The following is a 7500-nucleotide window of genomic DNA, read 5'->3' as shown; positions in this document are numbered from 1 at the left end:
GGAGGAGCCTTGCTAAGCTCCAGGTCATCAGGGACAACCCCTCCCACCCACTATATACACAGACCTGGCTGACAGGAGGAGCACGTTCAGTGCGAGGCTCACACTCCCTAAATGTAGCACTGAACGGCACAGGAAGTCCTGCATTCCGACAGCCATCAGACTTTACAACGCATCACTGTGCCTCACTGCATCACTGAGCACAGGGTGACAGTTACCATTGTGGTAATATTGCCTTGGAATTTCATAATTAATATGTGTGAATAAATTGGAGAACCATAAATATAAAGCCAGATGTACCTTTCAATAGCAGAGTGGACTCTGGCTAAACAGTCTCAACTGTCAGTTGAGACAGCTGCATCAGATAACAGCTGCAACAGTTATTTCAACCCCCACTCAAGCAATGACTAAATTAGGGAACAAACGACACCTTCTCGAACTGACTATATGTAAATGCTGATCAGAGAAAGCTGGGTTGACCACAAGGCAGACCAGTTTAGACTTGTTGAAGCATGGACACTAACTCACAGACAAAGTAATCTATTAATCAACTGTTTAGTATCAAAAGGTCTCATATAAGGAATGTTAAAGTTATATATTATTCATTTAAGAGGAGATTTCTGTAGGGACAGACCCAATCAGGAAGACACTGACGGGGGCCACTAGCGTCCCCCTCTGGGTATTGAGTCAAGATCCACACGGGAGATCAAAGGGGGGGGGGCAGCCAGCCTCCCCCCAGAGAAACCCAGAGGGAGGGGCTGCCAGCGCCCACCGGACACCCCCACAAGAAGACGCCGCTGGATTGGACCAGCCATATGTATTATTGGCTAGAAATGATAGTATATAGGGCCCTACATAGGGTTATTCAGGAGCGCTCGGACCCAACCAGGGGTCTGGGGGCTCCCCCACCGCTTCGAAACCACCCAGAAAACAACTGTGAGCTGGTTGCATTTTACGTGAGTAAAAATCATGGGAAACACCAAATGGTTGTTTATAGATTAGAGTAATGTTGTACAGATCCCTGATCTGTAAACCAGATTTACTCATGTATAATGTGTACAGTAAACCATGTATGTTCAAATTATGTTAACCAAGTGACTGTTTGATGTGCAGTATTTAGGTTTGAAGATGCAAACCTGATTGTGATATTTCTGTACAACAGACAGCTGTTAAATATTCTCTGATCATCTGTTGTATGTAGAAGTCAACCTTCTATTCACCTTGGACTCCTGGCTCTGATCAAATAAATCAGCTGAGTTGAACTACAATTCTGGTTTGTCTGGCGTACACGTTTTATTCTTCATCTGCATTAAGCCAGATGTGGAGACCAACCATTCTATCAAGTATGAATCTTTCCTCCTCCGTCCAGATAATCAATCTCATTGTATTGTGCTACAATAACCTCAAATTATTGTAGAGTCTGTGGGATTTTACTACAGAAATGGTGCCGTGTTTCCCTACCCTTCGTGTCTCCCCCTGGAAAGGTGCGGTAGGGTCTTGTTATATGTATCATATCTGGATCTTGCTGTGTGTTGGGGACACGGGGCGAAGAGCTGGGGTGTTGCTGCGTTTGAAGTGATTAACGATGGGCTTGTTGTCTGAATGGATGAGGGAGAGGAGAAGGGTGGAGGTTGGTTGTGTACGCCACTGTTTGGGGCCCGCGGTGAATATGGCGTCTGCATGCAGGGTTGGGGGTTGCGGTGGGAACAACTGGAGCGGTAAATGCAATATTATTAAAAACAGACTGCTTTGTTTTGTCAGCCAGGACGACAAAGACCAGCTTTATACTGAAAACCGATTATAACAACAACAACAATATCTTAGCCTGTGTGTCCGGAGGTATGACGATCGCGCTTGTTGTGCAGTGAACATGCAAACGTAGGCTTTTTGTGTTTGTGTGTTCATTCAGACACAGGAGGCCGGTCTCGGCCCAGCGGGCCACGGGGGTTAGTTAACTCGTATGGAATGTACGTTGTGAACTATACGGGGGAGTTGCACCAAGAAGGGTGGTGGCGCACAGACTATCTGGTCATGTTGTGGAAGATAGCGTCGCATGACGGCAGGTAAAAGGCTTTTCTTGCTAGGAAGCACGGTTATTCTGTTGTATACGACAGGGGCGCGTTCTGAGTATATAATTGCCCTAAAATTATTCTCAGGAAGAGGGCGCAGGTAAGACGAGGAGATTTGACTGTTCTGAAATGGAAGGGGAGCTGGGTCCAAGGTGCATTGTGTCCCTGCTTGTAGTCACAGATAGCGGGACGGGGACCGTGAGTGACGGGTCAGTATGGGCATAATTGCGTCGGGCTAAGGGTTCTGTTACTATTTCAGAACATGCGAGTCAAGTATGGTGAAAGGTTGTTAGACCCTGGCATGATCAGCGCAGGGGTCTGTGCGATTGCAGGATTAAAACGTAGTAGTTAATGGAAATGTAGGGTGCCGGCGTGTTCAGGGTGCGTTGTCCTTTTTAAGCTTGAGCGAAACCGGCCTGTTGATTAATTACGTTCGCTGTGATACAAAAACGATTCGGTCGAACTGGCTGATAAGTACTTAATGGTTTTGTTATGATATTTTAATGACCAACGGACATATTATGTTTGAGGCGAGTCCCTGCTGTTGGTTGGGGCTAGCTGGCTAGCTCTGTGGAAAAGTCCGCTGTGAAGCTGGGGACGTTACGATGGCGTTATGAGAGAATTGATTAAACACTGTGGCGGCGATTACAAGTAAGAGGCGGTTGAGACGCGGGGTGGCAAAATTGTGGCCGTTTTGGGGGTTATTATTAATGCGGTAACGTGGTAAATGATATTGAGGATTCGCTGCTTGGTGACGTCATGGTGTTGTGGAGAGTATGTAACGTTCGCGGTGCTATGGAGTGAGGCGGAGAAGGTAGGAGAAAGGGTTCGTGTTGAACTATGTGTGCGGCGTTGGTTGGTGTGAATGTTTTAAAAATTATTTTCTGTTAGAGTGGTTGGCTATTTGAAGCTTGTGTGAATTGTTTATGCTTTGGATGGTACTGAGCGAATTGCGTGGATGAACGGATCTTGAAAGGCACGCTCCCGTGAGGGCCTTGAACGTCGCATTAGAGCTGGCTAAAGCTAGTTAGCTTGCATGCCGTTGTTTTGTGGCGTTTGGGGGGCGGCATATGTCACGTTTCGAGTTTTGAGAAAGATGTTGGGGAAGGGGTAAAGAAACGTGATAAATGTCGTGGCAGATTATGAATATCGGGGCATGTTATTATGTTGTCGTGGCAGACCTTGGTTGTCATAGCAACGTTATAACAGCCGCATCGGTTGCCACTGCGCATGCGCGGTACAACGTGGATGGGGTCTCGTGCATTCGGAATAGTTCGCTCAGGGGATAGAAACGGGTAAGAAAATATTCTGCATTATGTAATATGGTTATATTTGTAAATTGTGCATTGTATTTTTGTGTAAGCAGGGGAAGAGATGTAACATGTATGGTGGTTAGGTTAGGTTAGAGATAAGTACAGCTCAATACACACAATTGTTGAGGGGATGCAGACCAGAGGAAGACTTTTGTCTTGTTTACATCAGGGTCCCCCAGTTTCAATTCATCAGATAGTCAGTCAGTACTGCTGCAACTACATACCAGATTTGCAAATTCAGTCACCCGTGTTGAAATACATCATAACTTTTAATTATTTACTTTGCATACATGATATAAACGGTAGTTTGAGAGTAGTTATAGGCTGAATTTGGGAAAATGCTCTACGCTAAAGTTACATGTTGCTTGCAGTAAAATCAATTTAGGACTAACCACTATAAATGTTATGCTGAGATGGAGGATGCCTACATGTATAATAATTAGAGCTGGGACATTTCCAGTTTTTTAAATTTGTGTAACATGTACAATTGTATGCTTGAGATAATAATGTTGTGTTTTATGTAGCTTGATGTAAGATACTTGTTATAGTTTTAATAACGCTGGAGATTTAAATAGGATAATGTTTATATTATTTACTAAATGTTTTTATAGTGAAATTTGATACAAGCCCGGTTGTGAAGCAGGATAATTTACTGATGCTTGTTTTAGATTGTTAAATCTTTAATACACTGTTGATATGGTTAGGACATGTGTTTATGCTTGTTTTAGATTGTTAAAATCTTTGATATAGTGTTAAAGTGTTGACACAAGCCTTCGACTCGTAGGATAATTTATTGATGGAGGCTTGCTGATTATGACAAATTTTGACATGAGTGTTTTATTATTAATTCAAAAACCTGGGGGCGCTTGCCTCTGGGAAGATGAGAAGTGTGATTAACCGTTTAATGATTTACAGATGAAGGTTATATTACCCAGGGGGGTAGGAATCCTTTTGAGGCGGGCCAATAGGCCCAGAAGGGGGGTCAGGATGTACAGCTGTTGTTTACAATGGCTGTTTGTTCTTTTATGACAGGAGGACGTGAGATTAGATGCAACAGGAGAGAGAGGTGAAGATGCAGGAGACAGTTATTTTTATGACAGGGGAAATGTTGAGACAGGAAGCGAGCTAATACAGGACACAGCTGGGTTGAGTGAGTGAGGCAATCAAGAAAGTGGCATTCATTTGGGGTTATGACTTATGAAAGTTAACTGGTTGATAAGGGAATAATTTGAAACTGTCTGTGCACTGGACGGCAGGGATGGTTCTAAATTTAAGATGGGTCCAGTCCATCTTTGAAGTGAGGGTAGGAGTGTAGAAATTAAGTGTGAATTGTATTAGCCAGGGATGAGTGTAGCCGGATGAGAGAGTAGAAGAGATGAGCGCAGGGGAACTAACCCATTGTCGGTCTGTGGTTGATTAACGAGTGTATGAGAGAGATATATGTTTATAATATGAATGTTTTTATTTAAATTTAATTTTTGTATGTATGTGTGAGATTGAGATGTCCTTCAGTGGGTGCTTGAGCGGGGGATGGGCCCCATGTTCACCTTTGTCTACCCATTCACACACAGGCACACACACACACACCCATTCACATTCACACACACACACACACACACACACACAGACACGCACACACACACACACACACACACACACACACAGACACACACACACACACACAGACACACACAGACACACATTCACACAATTTGGTCACACATGCATGCACACACGCCACTTAGCTTTCACTTAAGGTGAGACTAGTCTTAAAAATAACAAAATGTGTTTAGGTAAGGAGTGTATCGAACCACTTGGGTTATACCATTATCATTTGTTTCATATCATTTGTTTTACTGCATTTGATTTGATTTCTGTTGAATGTTTTGTAGGGATGAGGTATTGAATTTAAATTTTTGGATTTCTTTTCTATTTTTATCTATGATTGTGTGGCCTGAATGGGTGTGGATGGAGCCTGTAGAGGGTGACTGTGCTGGCTTGAAAGGTTTTAAATTTCTTTTCTTTTCTTTTTTAATAACCATTGAGGTGGTCTACATGTGACATCTGTTGGAATGTTTTTTTTTGATTATTTGCGTTTTGTTTGTTGTTTCTCTATGATCTGGGGAGAGGACGGTTGGAGCGTGAGATACATTGGATCAGATCAATGGCAGTTAAGTGGTCCCATTACGTTTTGCATAATGATTAACCATTTGGCGTCTCTTGAAAAATATTTGACATATTGTATAAGGAAAATTTGTTTTGTGTTTTTGTTCCCTTGCAGTTCTGTCGGAGAGGGAGGATGGACCGTCACGAGTGGGGGGAACATGGGGAAAATGTGTAGGAATACATTTCATTAGATTATGACACGATGGTGTGACCCGTTCAGTCAGTTCCTGTGGGAGATTGTTGGATTATGGAGAGAGGTCGCTTGGGACTCTACCCCTCCTTCAATATAAGCCCCGAATACAAAGGCCGGAGGTTGAGACATACCTCCAGACTGACGGAGTCGTTCGTCTGTAGATCCATGGAAATACAGTCATGGGACAGAATATGACGAGGTCCAGGCCTAAAAACAGTGGCTTCAGCTGAGGCTGGCCGACATGGGGTGGAGGGGGGGGGGGGGGGGCGAAAACGGTCGGAGACTGTGCAACCAAAGCGTTGAACAAGGGCCTCTGTGTGATTGATTGGTGTGTTGGACGGGAAGTGACTGAACGGTAACGACTGATATAGATTATGACACAACGCGAGAGTACTAAACTAAACACATACACATAGGTAGAGTAAAAAGTAAGGTGTAGGTTATGACCGATATGGTGAAATTTTTTTTTCCCTTGCGTGATGCTCCTCCCTCCCTGTCCGTCTGTGCGCAGAGGTGGTAAGGTTTATGTCCATAGGGATGTTCATAAAAGGGGGGAGAGGTGAGAAGACCAACTGGGTTGATTATGCAAAATGTGATTGGGCTGACTTGGAAAAAGAATTAACAGGAGAGGAGAAGCAAAATGTATGAAAGAATGAAGAATAATCTCTGTGTCTCCACAGATCATGTCAACGGATACCATAATTTTAAAAAATTGTGTTTTACTTTAATGTGTAATGTTTAGATTACATTGTTTTAATTGTTTTCAACAAATAAGCCTCTGGCTGTGAGCCCAGAGGAACAGAGCCTGATGATAGTAGGTGGTAAACACTGTTTCATTAAAGGCAGAATAGTTTAATTGGGGATCTGGATGAAGGGGTCACCAGGATTCCCCGGGAGGGGGCCATAGTCAGGGGAATGTGGGGGAGAAAAGAAGAAGACAAGAAGAAACTAATTGATGATATGTACCAAAGAAAAATTTGAAGAAAAAATGATTTTTATTATTATATTGTATGGTTAGTATGTATAGAAAACCAAGTCAATATACAGTATGTGACAATGAGAATTGTCAAAGTGGGGAATTGTGGTAATATTGCCTTGGAATTTCATAATTAATATGTGTGAATAAATTGGAGAACCATAAATATAAAGCCAGATGTACCTTTCAATAGCAGAGTGGACTCTGGCTAAACAGTCTCAACTGTCAGTTGAGACAGCTGCATCAGATAACAGCTGCAACAGTTATTTCAACCCCCACTCAAGCAATGACTAAATTAGGGAACAAACGACACCTTCTCGAACTGACTATATGTAAATGCTGATCAGAGAAAGCTGGGTTGACCACAAGGCAGACCAGTTTAGACTTGTTGAAGCATGGACACTAACTCACAGACAAAGTAATCTATTAATCAACTGTTTAGTATCAAAAGGTCTCATATAAGGAATGTTAAAGTTATATATTATTCATTTAAGAGGAGATTTCTGTAGGGACAGACCCAATCAGGAAGACACTGACGGGGGCCACTAGCGTCCCCCTCTGGGTATTGAGTCAAGATCCACACGGGAGATCAAAGGGGGGGGGGGCAGCCAGCCTCCCCCCAGAGAAACCCAGAGGGAGGGGCTGCCAGCGCCCACCGGACACCCCCACAAGAAGACGCCGCTGGATTGGACCAGCCATATGTATTATTGGCTAGAAATGATAGTATATAGGGCCCTACATAGGGTTATTCAGGAGCGCTCGGACCCAACCAGGGGTCTGGGGGCT

At 43.5% G+C, this 7500-nt stretch overlaps 1 protein-coding gene across 1 annotated transcript in view; it reads right to left on the bottom strand.

Moving 5' to 3' along the window:
* atp2b3b (ATPase plasma membrane Ca2+ transporting 3b) overlaps nucleotides 1-7500 on the bottom strand; it is a gene marked incomplete at both ends in the record, with an annotated part of 98982 nt that overhangs the window by 58315 nt on the left and 33167 nt on the right.

The sequence above is a fragment of the Notolepis coatsorum genome (genome assembly GCF_963971535.1).
Source record: "Notolepis coatsorum genome assembly, chromosome: 17".
Classification (NCBI taxonomy): Eukaryota; Metazoa; Chordata; class Actinopteri; order Aulopiformes; family Paralepididae; genus Notolepis; species Notolepis coatsorum.
The sequence above is the reverse complement of the archived record's forward strand: the minus strand, read 5'-3'. Positions and strand labels throughout refer to the sequence as shown.